This window comes from Thalassophryne amazonica, chromosome 3 (genome assembly GCF_902500255.1).
Source record: "Thalassophryne amazonica chromosome 3, fThaAma1.1, whole genome shotgun sequence".
Taxonomy (NCBI): domain Eukaryota; kingdom Metazoa; phylum Chordata; class Actinopteri; order Batrachoidiformes; family Batrachoididae; genus Thalassophryne; species Thalassophryne amazonica.
Genome location: NC_047105.1, coordinates 130,437,475 through 130,454,255, shown reverse-complemented (window position 1 = coordinate 130,454,255; position 16,781 = coordinate 130,437,475). Strand labels below are relative to the sequence as shown.

The window sequence follows — 16,781 nt, the reverse complement described above, 5'->3', positions numbered from 1 at the left end:
GCTGCAAGTTTGACCATTGAGGCAACTTGATGTATAAAATATATATGGCTATATATGCTAAACCCTTATATTACACCTGAGGTACTTCATGAATGTGTTTATTAAATATGGATTGTTGAATAGAAATGTTTGTTATTGTTAACACTAATGTAACTAATGTATATATAGTATGCATAATTTGAGTGTATTTCATTGCTCATAAAATAAAGAAAAATTGAAAAGAAGTTTGGAAAATCCACTTTTTCATCACATATTATAACACGATTGGACCTCACTTTTTCAACCAGGTCATATTTTTTTCAAACCAACCTCAAGGCAATTGCATTGTGCATTAGTCAATAGAAAACCCATGAAATGAAAAATTAAAAGTAAATAAAAGGCCCTTGAGTCAGTTTTAAGTACAAAAAAATTAAATTAAAAATGACCCTTGCGGATGTTACGCTGTCTGTCAAAACCAAGTGGGAGATATAGATGGTTAAAAGTTGCATAAACTATAGCTAACATTTACACTTAGATGGGCATTCTACTTTGAAATATGTATTCTCCGATATACATCATCAATTTGTATAAAAGATACGCGTATTAAGAAATTATAACAAGTTGAAAACAACCTGAGAATTGTCCATCAAAAATAATTATTATAATAATAATTATTATTAATTTCCCTTTTCCATGATGGAAAAGTGAAATTTTTAAAGTTAATAGTTAATGAGTTATCTTGAGCTTTGTGGTTTATGAAATATATGTGTACTACAATTTCAAACTAGTTTGCAATAAAAACATGTAACTTGAAAAATTGACCTTTGTGTTCCACTTTCATAACAGTTTAGCATATTGTGAGCCATATCAAGATGAGATTTGCCTCATGACCATAGGTGAGGGTCGGAATGTAGTGAGGGTCTACGTTCCAACCCTCACCTATGGTCATGAAATTTGGCTCATGACCGAAAGAACAAGATTGCGAGTACAAGCGGCCGAGATGAGTTTCCTCCACAGGGTGGCTGGGCGCTCCCTTAGAGATAGGGTGAGGAGCTCGGTCACTCGGGAGGAGCTCGGAGTCGAGCTGCTGCTCCTCCATGTCGAAAGGAGCCAGCTGAGGTGGCTCTGGCATCTTTTTCGGATGCCCCCTGGACGCCTCGCTGGAGAGGTGTTCCGAGCACTTTATTATCAGTACATTTTACCCAGAATGCAAGTGGTGGCCAGTGTTTGTTCACCTTTCGGCGCATGCGCATTGGTATGTTAATCGTATGCTAATCGCGTGAATGACGTAGTAGGTACTGACTTTGTGATTGGCTGACAATTTCCATACCACGAGAAACATCCTACAAATAAAATACTCGCGTCCTGTCCAGGGTGTACCCCGCCTTGCGCTCTATGACTGCTGGGATAGGCTCCAGCCCTCCGCGACCCTTGATTGGAATAAGCAGTTGAAGGTGTGTGTGTGTGTGTGTGTGTTGTTTGGAAGTGCATTTCTATTTTATACAGATGAGCGTAACAACCAGCATGATGTGTTTTTGATCATCTGGCTCCAGCTTACTTCAAAACATCAAATATAAATATTTTTGTGGATAAACTGATAGAAATGGACAATACAATTAAAAATAATAAGCTTTTATTTGTTTGTGGAGACTTTTAATATATACTGTATGTCCTAAATCCTCATAGTCAATTACAAATAGCAGAATTTATAAATGGACTGCATTTATATAGTGCTTTTCCATCTATATCAGAAGCTCAAAGTGCTTTACAATGATGCCTCGCATTCACCTATTCACACTCACACACCGTTGTCAGGGTGCTGCCATGAAAGGTGCTCACTACACACTGGGAGCAACTTATAAATTCTGTGTTTTGTATGGGATTGTATCCAGTGATTACACTTCCAACTAGGATAACTATGAATACGTCAACACTTATTAACAAATGTTACTTTAGGGAATTTTAATGGGTGGACTACTCATTAGTGATGTCGATGATCATTTGCTGTTTTTTGTTGCCTTCACATCATCAGTTGATAAAAATGATCATAATGAAACAACTAATTTCACAAGGAAAATAAGAGATGTAAATACTGAAAATCTCAGAATGGACTTAATGCATCAACACTGGTATGACATTTACATTGAGTATATAGATAAATCATATGAATCATTTATTTATATTATTTCCAATTTATATGATAAACATTGCCCATTTCTGTCAAATGTTGGTAATACGCGAAGTATAGATGAGCCATGCATCACCAAGGGACTTCAGAATCCATTTAAAAAGATTATTTTTTGTATAAGCAGTTTATAAAACTCAGAACAAATGAAGCTGATCATACGCCTTCTCCAAGTAAACAGGAAACATGTAGACTGGATGGGCATACTCCCAGGCACTCGAAGATCCTTGTAAGAGTGAAGAGCTGGTCGGTTGTTCCATGACCAGGACGGAACCTGCATTGTTCCTCTTCGATCAGAGGTTCGACTATCAGCCGATCCTTCCTTTCCAGCACCCTGGATTAGACTTTACTGGGGAGGCTGAGTAGTGTGATGCCCCTGTATTTGACACACATTCTCTGGTCCTCTTTTTTTTAAACATGGGGACCACCACCCCAGTTTGCAATGTCTTACGCACTGTTCCAGACCTCAATGCAATGTTGAAGAGGTGTCTCATCCAAGACAGTCCCTCCACACCCAGAGCCTTCAGCATTTCTAGACAGATCTTATCAACCCCCAGGGCCTTTCCACTGTGGAGTTGTTTGACTACCTCAATGACTCCCACCAGGGAAATTGATGATAATCCTCCATCAGCTTCCAGCTCTACCCCTACTATAGAGGGCGCGCCGGTCTGATGCAGGATTTCCTCAAAACGTTCCTTCCAGTGCCGGATTACATCCTCAGTTGAGGTCAACAGAGTCCCATCCTTCTCAGTCCCAGTCACATGGAGCCAGTGGAGGGAAGCCAGAATGGCTGTGATCAAATCTCCTGGTTTTCATCAAAACTCAAACAGAAGTATTTAGTACCATCTGTAGACAACATCCAATACTATTTTGTTTCAATCCTGAAAATAAAGCATGACAACAGTCAGTTGTGGAAGATAAAAACGTGAATTAAAATTTGTGAAATTTAAAACAAATCCTGATGTACATTTCCACTTAATCAGTTCCATCAGTACAATAACTTACTGTCATCAGGTCAAACGCACCACTCTGATACTTTATTTTAATGAGTGTTGTTCTAACATTTATTGTTAATTTGTTTCTTTACAGACATGCAGCCGTTGTTGGTGGTGAAAGAAGAAATTCTCCCTGAACACCAGGGATGGAATCTGAGTGTTTACCAGGAGGACATTAAAGAAGAAGAGAAGCTGTGGATAATTCAGCAGGGAGAGCAGCTTCAGCAGCTGGAGGAGGCAGATCTCACTAAGTTTGGTTTCACTGCCGTCCCTGTGAAGAGTGAAAATGATGATGAAAAACCAGAGTCATCACAGCTTCATCAAAGCCGAAGTGATGAGAGTACAGAGGCTGAGCCTGTAGGCAGCAGCTCATCTGTACACAGAACACTGACAGCAGAAGCTGATGGAGAGGATGATGGAGGACCACAACCAGCCAGCAACTCAGGTCCAAACAGTCATTTACAACCAGATACCAGTGGCAGGAGTTCAGACAGTTCTGGAACTGAGACTGATGACAGTGATGACTGGAAACAGACCAGAGAACTTTGGTCAAGTTTTAACTGTCAAAAAAATATCACCATTGTTAGTTCAAGCAACACTGATGAGAAACAATTTAAAGACTCCAAATATGTGAAAGCATCTGCTCACATGAACAAAAAGGGGAGGCAAAAAAGCAGAAAACCATTTAGTTGTTCTGATCAGAGTAAAAGTCAAAAACAGAAGGGCACTCTGAACAATGGCATGATAATTCAGACAGGACAAAGACAATTTGACTGTTCTGAATGTGGTAAAAGATTTGGACATAAGGGCAACCTAAACAAACACATGATAATTCATACAGGCCAAAAACAATTTGACTGTTCTGAATGTGGTCGAGGATTTGGACTAAAGAGCTACCTCAAAAAACACATGATAATTCATACAGGACAAAAACCATTTGGCTGTTCTGAATGTGGTCAAAGATTTCGACAAAAGTGCAACCTGAAGAAACACACGATAATTCACACAGGCCGAAAACAATTTGTCTGTTCTGAATGCGGTCGAAGATTTGGACAAAAGAGCAGTCTGAACACACACATGATAATTCATACAGGCCAAAAACAGTTTTCCTGTTCTGAATGTGGTCGAAGATTTGGACTAAAGGGCAACCTGAAAAAACACATGATAATTCATACAGAACAAGAAGAATTTGATTGTTCTGATTGTGGTCAAAGATTTGGACAAAGGAGCTACCTCAAAAAACACATAATTCATACAGGACAAAATCAATTTGTCTGTTCTGAATGTGGTCGAAGATTTGAACAAAAGAGCACTATGAACAGACACATGATAATTCATACAGGACAAAAACAATTTGTCTGTTCTGAATGTGGTTGAAGATTTGGACTAAAGGGCAACCTGAAAAAACACATGATTATTCATACAGGACAAAAACAATTTGGCTGTTCTGAATGTGGTCAAAGATTTGGACAAAAGAGCCACTTGAACAGACACATGATAATTCATACAAGGCAAAGACCAAGACCTGAAAAATGACCTACAAACATCATGGTCATTGAAAGACATCAATATCATACCAGTTGTGGTGGGGGCAACGGGCCTTATGAAAAAGAAGTGCACACAAGGTGCAGTTGTCTGCAATTAGGGGAACGATCACCATCTTGAAGCGAGCCCTCAGGTACGGTGCCAGCTGTGGTTAGGGTACAATGCCAATATAACGCAATGCTAAAATATTGTCAAAGGTATGAGCATCGTGCTCTTTATAATTTGCAGTTGTTTATTAAGATGCCTTGCATACAATTTGTACATGTTCAATAAAGCCCCGCTATAAATCAAAAACAATAGTTGTTTTAATGGCTTGTGGAGGAGACTGTGTTTGTGTGTGTGTGAGCGATTTTGACAATAGCGGAAGTTGTGCAAATCAAGGAATATTTGTAGATCGCCCTCTGTGCATTTGCAGGCATTAATGAGACAAGCACAAGCAAACTTGGGTGGTGGTCCCCATGTTTAAAAAAAGAGGACCAGAGAGTGTGTGTCAAATACATTCTCAGCCTCCCTGGTAAAGTCTACTCCAGGGTGCTGGAGAGACTAATTTAACTCTATAGGAAGTTAGCATACACGCTAATGTCCGCAAAATTGTCTTGTAAATGACTCCAGTTATCAGGTTACAAAAACAGCGTTTTCAGGTTTAGAAGTGTTTCTTTCTCAGTAGACTTTACATAATATATGACAGTGGTTTTATTTACACACAAACGAATGGTGTTTTGCCACTGACCTCACCGTGCAGCTCTACTCTGATTGGGTGTCACCCCTGCCACTCAGAAACAAAACTGAACAGATTTAAACTGAATGTGACTCTTTAACCTTTTAAACTACCTCGTAAAATAGGTCAAGCTTAAAAATGGCAGAGATCTCACAAAATAAATGCTGATTCTGTCATACAGCTGTTGAGAGTGTAAACCATCTACACTCAACAAAAATATAAACGCAACACTTTTGGTTTTGCTCCCATTTTGTATGAGATGAACTCAAAGATCTAAAACTTTTTCCACATACACAATATCACCATTTCCTTCAAATATTGTTCACAAACCAGTCTAAATCTGTGATAGTGAGCACTTCTCCTTTGCTGAGATAATCCATCCCACCTCACAGGTGTGCCATATCAAGATGCTGATTAGACACCATGATTAGTGCACAGGTGCGCCTTAGACTGCCCACAATAAAAGGCCACTCTGAAAGGTGCAGTTTTATCACACAGCACAATGCCACAGATGTCGCAAGATTTGAGGGAGCGTGCAATTGGCATGCTGACAGCAGGAATGTCAACCAGAGCTGTTGCTCGTGTATTGAATGTTCATTTCTCTACCATAAGCCGTCTCCAAAGGCGTTTCAAAGAATTTGGCAGTACATCCAACCAGCCTCACAACCGCAGACCACGTGTAACCACACCAGCCCAGGACCTCCACATCCAGCATGTTCACCTCCAAGATCGTCTGAGACCAGCCACTCGGACAGCTGCTGAAACAATCGGTTTGCATAACCAAAGAATTTCTGCACAAACTGTCAGAAACCGTCTCAGGGAAGCTCATCTGCATGCTCGTCGTCCTCATTGGGGTCTCGACCTGACTCCAGTTCGTCGTCGTAACCGACTTGAGTGGGCAAATGCTCACATTCGCTGGTGTTTGGCACATTGGAGAGGTGTTCTCTTCACGGATGAATCCCGGTTCACACTGTCCAAGGCAGATGGCAGACAGCATGTGTGGCGTCGTGTGGGTGAGCGGTTTTCTGATGTCAATGTTGTGGATCAAGTGGCCCATGGTGGTGGTGGGGTTATGGTATGGGCAGGCATCTGTTATGGACGAAGAACACAGGTGCATTTTATTGATGGCATTTTGAATGCACAGAGATACCGTGACAAGATCCTGAGGCCCATTGTTGTGCCATACATCCAAGAACATCACCTCATGTTGCAGCAGGATAATGCACGGCCCCATGTTGCAAGGATCTGTACACAATTCTTGGAAGCTGAAAATGTCCCAGTTCTTGCATGGCCTGCATACTCACCGCACGTCACCCATTGAGCATGTTTGGGATGCTCTGGACCGGCGTATATGACAGCGTGTACCAGTTCCTGTCAATATCCAGCAACTTCGCACAGCCATTGAAGAGGAGTGGACCAACATTCCACAGGCCACGATTGACAACCTGATCAACTCTATGCGAAGGAGATGTGTTGCACTGCATGAGGCAAATGGTGGTCACACCAGATACTGACTGGTATCCCCCCCCAATAAAACAAAACTGCACCTTTCAGAGTGGCCTTTTATTGTGAACAGTCTAAGGCACACCTGTGCACTAATCATGGTGTCTAATCAGCATCTTGATATGGCACACCTGTGAGGTGGGATGGATGATCTCAGCAAAGGAGAAGTGCTCACTATCACAGATTTAGACTGGTTTGTGAACAATATTTGAGGGAAATGGTGATATTGTGTATGTGGAAAAAGTTTTAGATCTTTGAGTTCATCTCATACAAAATGGGAGCAAAACCAAAAGTGTTGCGTTTATATTTTTGTTGAGTGTAATATCAGCATGCTGATCCCTTATGGCAAACAGACATTATACAAGCCATCACAATAAGATCTGTAAATATTTCCACTGGAAAGTATCCAAGGAACTGGAGGTGTAAGTAAAGGAAAACGTCTGGGAGCATGAGCCAGCACCAGTCTCATCAAACAGAAAAGTAACTCTCTTCTGTGACAAAGAGATCCCAGCAGGAAAACATATCGAAGGAGGTGCAATAAAACCTGATACTGTCATCTGGAACAAGCAAGAGAAAACAGCCAAAATCATTGATGTGACAGTACCTAATGACTATGGCCTGAATTGAGCTGAAAGGGGAAAGATCACAAAATACCAAGACCTGAAAAATGACCTACAAAAAACATGGTCATTAAAAGACATCAATATCATACCAGTTGTGGTGGGGCAACAGGCCTTATGAAGAAGAACCTGAAGAAATACCTTGAGGCAATCCCAGGTCACCCAAGCACACATGAGGGGCAGTTATCTGCAAAAGGGAACAGTCACTATCTTGAAGAGAGCCCTCGAATACAGTGCCAGCAATGTTTAGGGTGCAACTATAGACCCCGGGTCTGGGTCCCATTGCATTCTGTTAAAAAGAAATCCAAGAGAAGTGGAAAAAAGGTCATTAGTGTGTCAGAAGATTTGGACTAAAAGGTAGTGTGAAGGTGTGATGTGTTTGGATGTTCATTATGTTTAACCTGTCAGCAAGGTGTTGCATTAGTCGAGGTGTGAGATGGCCTCTGTCAGGAGTCCTGCTGCATGCTGGGAAACTTTGATTCTGTGAATGTTTTCACCCCCATTTTTCCTTTTTCAGTTCTTGGTGGATTTTGATTATCATGTTTTTGTTTGATTTATCTAAACACTGTTCATAATTCTGTTCCCTTGAACCCTGTTTCATAACACTATTCCCTTGAATTTTTGTTGTCATTAGATAATGTTGGGAAAACACTAAAATTCAACCAAAATGCTTCTTTCCTTCCAGTTTCTGATACATTTTAATTCTGATGGTTTTGTTTGATTTATCAAAGCTTCGTTCTCAACTGCACAATTTCAAATTGGTAACTTTTGGTCATGAAAACCATGAAATCCAAACAAAATTGAACAAGTTTCCAAGTTGTGTGAGGAAAAAAGATCACCAAAACAAGATGACATTCAAGAAAATTTAAACTCAAATTTTGGAGGAGAACGTCAACTTCCAGTAAAAATATTTCCAGTTAATTTCTGTTATAGATTCCTCATTAACTTTTTCTGAGGCAGCACACTGAATGAAGTTACTGTCCCTGGGGTGAAAGAAATGATAATAATTATATCTGTTTTGTCGGACTAGATGCGCATACGATAGATTCCGGTGGGAATTAAGAACTTCAAAGCAAATCACAAATGGTACCTCTTTCCAAACATTGTACAGACATTAAACTACAACAGACGAAAACGTTTTTGTTTTGTTTTTATTTCTCTAAAATGAGACATCCTCCGCCCTTTATGGATTCCGTTGATCTTGACTTGCAGCGCAGCCGGCTGGAAGACCACAGCTCAGAGGCTATGGAGTTAAATTTGTCTAATTTATACCTGAAAGGAAGTGCTTTTGATAAAAATCCAGATTTTATTTATGTCCAGAGATCAAAGATCCAGTGACCAATTTTATATTTCTTTTACTTTAAATGTTATCAATCAAGCCTCTGTGGGGCTTCTCACCTTTGACCTTTGTATTGTATTAGAAAAATCCAATTACCTAAATTATTAAAAGAAATTCATGGTATTAATGGGGAACCGGGAGCATCACTCTAAAGCAACTCAAACCATGTTTTTCCAAAACTTCAAGTTTCATTGTATAGTTATTAAAGTATTCCTCTGGGGTTTTGTTAAAGATACTGTGTATCAAACAGATACGGGACATCAGTGACCTAAAGCAAAAGATCACTGATGCCACTGTGACCATTGATGAGCCTTTGTTGCAGCCAACATGGCAACAAATCGAGTGCCATTTTAATGTGCTTCATGCAAATAATGGTGTCCATGTAGAGGTGAATTAAATGAGGCAAAAAAAAAAACCTTTAGTGTGTACTCCTCATTTTGTAGTAATTTCTACATATTTGTCTATTTACATTTGTAATAAATTTATTAAATTCTAAAGCGACTTTGTGGACACCCTGTATGGATTTCTTACTCTTCGAGGCATTTTTTTTGACCTCCAGAAAATACATTGTTTGTAAATGATTACATCTTGAAAGGCATCATTTACTTTTGTGGCATTAGTCAAGCCCACAGTAAAAGATGTTCATGTCTCTAGGTCTTTGGACTTTGAGACTGAGAGACACCGATATGGACCCAACAGATACATCGATGTGTGCCTTTGCCTGAAGGTTTGCTGTGTCTCCCAGCAAAATCTGAAGAGCACAGAGGAGATTCCGGGAGAGAGACAGTTGCTCTAGGACAGCTGGACAGGGACACAGAATGTCCTTAACCCATCAGCAGGACCGATATCTGCTCCTTTGTGCAGAAGGAACAGGATGAGCACTGCCAGAGTCCTACAAAATGACCTCCAGCAGGCCACTGGTGTGAATGTCTCTGACCAAATAATCAGAAACAGACTTCAGGAGGGGGCCTGAGGTCCTGCAGTGGGCCCTGTGCTCACTGACCGGCACCGTGCATTTGCCATAGAACACCAGTTGGTCCACCACTGAGCTTTTCACAGATGAGAGCAGGTTCAACCTAAGCACATGTGACAGACATGAAAGGGTCTGGAGAAGCTGTGGAGAACGTTATGCTGCCTTCAACATGACTCAGCACAACCGGTTTGGTGGGTCAGTGATGGTCTGGGTAGGTATCTCCCTGGAAAGACACACAGACATCTACAGGCTAAACAATAGCACCCTGACTGTTATCAGGTATCAAGATGAAGTCCTTGGCCTCACTGTCTGAGCCTATGCTTGTGCAGTGGGGCCTGGGTTCCTCCTGGTGCATGAAAATTGATCCAACTGACTGCCCCCACGCTCACCTGACCTCAATCCAACAGAACACCTCTGGGACATTATGTTTTGGTCCATCTGACACCACCAGGCTGCGCCTCAGACTGCCCAGGAGTTAATTGATGTCCTGGTCCAGATCTGATAGGACATCCCCCAGGACCCCGTCGTCTCTTTCAGAGCTCTGATGTTGTCAGACAGAAATACAAGCACGTGGGGCTACACAAACTACAGAGTACTATTTTGAGTTACCGCAATGAAATTTTGGCAAAATCCACAAACCTGCTGCATAATGTTTTCACTTTGATTTTTGGGGTGTCTTTGAATTCAGCCCTCTGTCGGTTGACAGTTTTGATTTCCATCAAATGATGTGGCATCTTTTTGTTCCTAACACATTACCCACAACACATCAGGAAAGACAACCAGCAGGATTTTTCCCTTTGAGACCTGATGTGTTTTCCAACTGTTGCAATCTTTAATTTTTAATTATACACACGTGGACAAAATTATTGGTGCCTCTATATTTTTATATACAAGTACAAATTTTAATATATGCTCAGAGATAAATACAAACAAATAGTAATTTGGTTTAATCAATATATTTTTAAAAATGTCCAAAGTTATTTGGCAACAAGAACCAAAACAAAAAGCTTTCATAAAGTGAAACAAAAAATTCTGATGTAAATTCCTTAAAGGGTGCCATTAATTGTGTCCAGCAAATATTTTATGTCTGGATTTTTTTGTTTTAATTTCTGAAAGCATTTTGTTTTGTTTTGTTTTTGTTGCCAAATAATTTTGGACATTTTTTAAAAATATTTTTGATTAAACAAAATTGGTTTGTTTGTACTTATTTCTGACCATATACTAAAATGTGGACATAAAATATCGGGGTACCAACAGCTTATATATATATATATATATATGTGTGTGTGTGTGTGTGTGTGTGTGTGTGTGTGTGTGTGTGTGTGTGTGTGTGTGTGTGTGTGTGTGTGTGTGTGTGTGTGTGTGTGAGGAAAATAAGTATTTGAACACCCTGCGATTTTTCAAGTTCTCCCACTTAGAAATCATGGAGGGGTCTGAAATTTTCATCTTACTCATAGGTGCATGTCCGCTGTGAGAGAGATAATCTAAAAAAAAAAAAAATCTGGAACTCACAATGTATGAATTTTTAATCATTTATTTGTATGTTACTGCTGCAAATAAGTATTTCAACACCTGTGAAAATCAGTGTTAATATTTGGTACAGTAGCCTTTGTTTGCAATTACAGAGGTCAAACATTTCCTGTAGTTCTTGACCAAGTTTTCACACACTGCAGCAGGGATTTTGGTCCATTCCTCCACACAGATCTTCTCTAGATCTTTCAGGTTTGGAGTTTCAGCTAACTCCAAAGATTTTCTATTGAGTTCAGGTCTGGAGACTGGCTAGGCCACTCCAGGACCTTGAAATGCTTCTTACGGAGCCCCTCCTTAGTTGCCCTGGCTGTGTGTTTGGGGTCATTGTCATGCTGGAAGACCCAGTCATGACCCATCTTCAATGCTCTTACTGAGGGAAGGAGGTTGTTTGCCAAAATCTCGCAATACATGACCCCATCCATCCTCCCTTCAATACGGTGCAGTCGTCCTGTCCCCTTTGTAGAAGAGCACCCCCAGAGTATGATGTTTCCACCCCCATGCTTCACGGCTGGGATGGTTTTCTTGGGGTTGTTCTCATCCTCTAAACATGGTAAGTGGAGTTGATTCTAAAAAGCTCTATTCTGGTCTCATCTGACCACATGACCTTCTCCCATGCCTCCTCTGGATCATCCAGATGGTCACTGGTGAACTTAAAACGGGCTTGGACATGTGCTGGCTTGAGCAGGGGGACCTTGCTGCCCTGCAGGATTTTAAACCATGACAGCATCATGTGTTACTAATGTAATCTTTGTGACTGTGGTCCCAGCTCTCTTCAGGTCATTGACCAGGTCCTCCTGTGTAGTTCTGAGCTTTCTCAGAATCATCCTTACCCCACAAAGTGAGATCTTGCATGGAATCCCAGACCGAGGGAGATTGACAGTCATCTTGTGTTTCTTCCACTTTCTAATAAATAATCATAACAGTTGTCTTCTACCAAGCTGCTTGCCTGTAGTCCTGTAGTCCATCCCAGCCTTGTGCAGGTCTACAGTTTTGTCCCTGGTGTCCTTAGACAGCTCTTTGGTCTTGGCTGTGGTGGACAGGTTGGAGTGTGATTGATTGTGTAAACAGGTGTCTTTTATACAGGTAACAAGTTCAAACAGGTGCAATTACAGGTAAAGAGTGCAGAATAAGAGGGATTCTTAAAGAAAAATTAATAGGTCTGTGTGAGCCAGAATTCTTGCTGGTTGGTAGGTGTTCAAATACTTATTTGCAGCAGTAACATACAAATAAATTATTAAAAAAAATCATACATTGTGATTTCCTGATTTTTTTTTTTTTATGTCTTTCACAGTAGACATGCACCTAAGAAAAAAATTTCAGACCCCTCCACGATTTCCAAGTGGGAGAACTTGCAAAACCGCAGGGTGTTCAAATACTTATTTTCCTGTGTGTATATATCACACACAGTAGATTTACAGCCTTTAATTACAGTGTTGTCATTGTTTTGCAAGTTGTTCAGTGACTGAACTTCAGTGTTTCACTTACGGATGGTGTAATAATAAAAATTAATTGGTTCATTTTCTTTATCCGCTGATTTCAGCCAAGAGAGACACATCCATGAGTTCACCACGTGCAACAAACAATGTGACATCACCAGATAAAATGGCCAACAACCACTTCAAAACACAGCGGATCAATTTAAATAAATAAATAAAAACACACATAAACAACTTGTAAAGGGACAAACCACGCCTCCCACAAAATACACCAGTTTAGTGCTGGATCACTTCATGTATCAGCCGTTAAAGCAACACCTGGATGCTGAGTGACTCTGGGAAGATGATGAATAATCAGGACATTCCAGAGAAGGTTTTCCAGGCAGCCACACCTTTGAACATCTAGGCAGGTTTTAGGATCAGTGGAATTTATCTGCTGAATCCAGATGTTTTTCTGGAGTCTGGAAGTGCCTTTCCAGCTGCTGTCAGAATGAATTAGTCAAACTCAGACTCTGTGACTCTGGGTGAACACAAAGTGTTTGTTTTTGCAGTTCAATAACATTCACACATGGCTGAGTTTGGTTCTGATTCAAACTGGATCAGATTTTCTGTACTGAACTGAGACTGGCTGAGATCAGGACTGAAGGTCACTCGAGTGGCGTCTCTGCTCTTCGAGCACTTTTGATCTCGTTCCTGATTTTACTGCCGACAACTTGACCTCATGATGACTGTTGTTTTACAGACAACATGGCAGTCGTTCTATTTTTCAGATGACCGGCAGCAACAAACATTTAAGGTTTGTCATCTGTTCAATTTGTGATTTTTCTGCATAATTGTAATATATTGGTGTTATATTCTTGAAGTTTATTTTTGCTTTGATTCCTGGCAGACTGATAGAGGAATGTGTGATTTATCAGTATATAAGTCACATTGGAGTTTAAGACCCAGAACCTCCCAACTAGTAAAAAAAAAAAAAAAAAAAATTCAACTTGCGCTCCAGAAAATGCAGAACTGAAAATGATTAGAGCAGCTGAATGGCAGCGTTGTAAATATGAACACCCTGTTGTCCTCATGTCCGTCTCTTCTGTCATGTTGATCTTCCAGCATTTCTGCTGCCAAATTGTCTTCATGAATCACAAACGCAGCTGATTCAGGAAAAATGTTCACCTTTAAGACACTCCTCGTTCCACCTCCACCATCGACCTCTGACCTTACAGGTACAGTAGCAGACATCATGAACCAGTTTGTTAATAACCAGAGCTCACCTGGGTTTATTCTCCCAACTTTTCCCCGCACTATGCAGGTGAGGAAAATGAGACATACCCCAAATATTCTTTACCAATGACTGTAAATTTTGTCATTTTAGTGTTTACACTATTGTGTAAATAGACTTTTGAATGAATCCTGAAGTTCCAGCTGAAATGTTGAAAGCAGTGTGAACTGTATCAGGGGACAGAAATTTGCTGGAAGTTGAGGTTCTCCTCCAAAACTTTAATGACAATCTGTAAATTTTCTTGAATGCTGTATTGTTTTGGGAAATTATTTTACTCTCAAACTATGCAATTTGGCAACATGACCAACTTTGACTGAATTTCATGCTTTTCATGATCAAAACCTGATTCCCCCCCCACAAGATTCAAAATGTTAAAATCCTGCAGTTAAGAACAGCTTTGAGGACTCAAACAACAACAACAAAAAATTACTGGAAACTGGAGGAAAAGAAGTGTTTTGTATGAATTTTATTCTTTTCCAAATAGTATCTGTTTCCAACAAAATTCATTTTGTGTTTTTTTTTTTTTGAATAAGACTTGTGAACAGTGTAAAAAACAAAACAAACAAAAAAAAAAAACCCTCCAATCTGAATCAAAAGCCATCACAAATGAAAAAACATTTTGGGTAAATGTCACCCCAAGAAGTCAATATTTTATTTTAAAATTAGATCAAGGGGGGGAAACAAACAAACAAAACAAAACAACAAGCAAGCACTGATCATCAAAATCAATCAAGAAGTGAAAAAAGAGAACAAAAACATTTGGCTGAATTTCAGTTTTCACCCCAATCAAGTCCATGTTTCCCCCAAATTAAACATTTGAACATTAAGACATTACAACATTCAGAGAATCAGAAAGTTTCCCAGCATGCAGCAGGACTCCTGACACAGACGCCATCTCACACCTCGACGACTGCAACACCTTCCGGAGCAGATTAACCACCATGAACATCCAAACACATCACACCACCTTTTAGTCCAAATCTTCTGACACGCTGACGGACACTTTCTGTTTTTAAATTTCTGCTACATTTCTTTTTAATAGAATGCAACAGGCACCAGACTCGGGGTCTATATTTGCACTCTAAACATAGCTGGCACTGTATCCGAGGGCTCACTTCAGGATGGTGACTGTTCCCTTAATTGCTGATAACTGCACCTCGGAGACACTTGGGTGACCAGGGATCGACTCGAGATATTTCTTCGTAAGGCCTGTTGCCCCACAACTGGTGTTATATCTACAGGGATTTAAGCGATTAAAACCTTCTGTGAACGTGTCCTTCGATTAAGGTAAAAACAAGTTGGAGACTTAAGAAGACAACAAATTGTTCTCCTGCTGAACAAGATTACAGTAGTGTTCAGAATAATAGTAGTGCTATGTGACTAAAAGGATTAATCCAGGTTTTGAGTATATTTCTTATTGTTACATGGGAGACAAGGTACCAGTAGATTCAGTAGATTCTCACAAATCCAACAAGACCAAGCATTCATGATTTGGTTTGGAACCAAGATTTTGCTCGTTCACTAGTGTGCTTGGGGTCATTGTCTTGTTGAAACACCCATTTCAAGGGCATGTCTTCTTCAGCATAAGGCAACATGACCTCTTCAAGTATTCTGACATATCCAAACTGATCCATGATACCTGGTATACGATATATAGGCCCAACACCATAGTAGGAGAAACATGCCCATATCATGATGCTTGCACCACCATGCTTCACTGTCTTCACTGTGAACTGTGGCTTGAATTCAGAGTTTGGGGGTCATCTCACAAACTGTCTGCGGCCCTTGGACCCAAAAAGAACAATTTTACTCTCATCAGTCCACAAAATATTCCTCCATTTCTCTTTAGGCCAGTTGATGTGTTCTTTGGCAAATTGTAACCTCTTCTGTACATGTCTTTTATTTAACAGAGGGACTTTGCGGGGGATTCTTGCAAATAAATTAGCTTCACACAGGCGTCTTCTAACTGTCACAGCACTTACAGGTAACTCCAGACTGTCTTTGATCATTCTGGAGCTGATCAATGGGTGAGCCTTTGCCATTCTGGTTATTCTTCTATCCATTTTGATGGTTGTTTTCCGTTTTCTTCCACGCATCTCTTTTTTTTTTTGTCAATTTTAAAGCATTGGAGATCATTGTAGATGAACAGCCTATAATTTTTTGCACCTGCGTATACGTTTTCCCCTCTCCAATCAACTTTTTAATCAAACTACGCTGTTCTTCTGAACAATGTCTTGAACGTCCCATTTTCCTCAGGCTTTCAAAGAGAAAAGCATGTTCAACAGGTGCTGGCTTCATCCTTACATAGGGGACACCTGATTCACACCTGTTTGTTCCACAGAATTGACGAACTCACTGACTGAATGCCACACTACTATTATTGTGAACACCCCCTTTTCTACTTTTTTTTTTTTACTAACAGCCCAATTTCATAGCCTTAAGAGTGTGCATATCATGAATGCTTGGTCTTGTTGGATTTGTGACAATCTACTGAATCTACTGGTACCTTGTTTCCCATGTAACAATAAGAAATTTACTCAAAACCTGGATTAATCTTTTTAGTCACATAGCAGTACTATTATTCTGAACACTACTGTAGATATTTACAGATCTTGTGTCGGCTTGTGTAATGTCTGTCTGCCATGAGATCTGACATGCTGATACTAAGTGGTTTACACTCTCAAC

The 16,781-nt window shown here is 40.1% G+C and overlaps 1 long non-coding RNA gene across 1 annotated transcript; it reads right to left on the bottom strand.

The window, feature by feature from the left end:
* Positions 1-751: 751 nt before the first annotated feature.
* On the bottom strand, positions 752-15,522 carry LOC117507615. The gene is made up of 3 exons (XR_004559795.1): positions 14,919-15,522; positions 1,881-1,886; positions 752-763 (listed from the first exon to the last, which is right to left on the bottom strand). It is a non-coding gene; the product is annotated as an uncharacterized LOC117507615 (long non-coding RNA).
* Between the last annotated feature and the right edge of the window lie 1,259 nt (positions 15,523-16,781).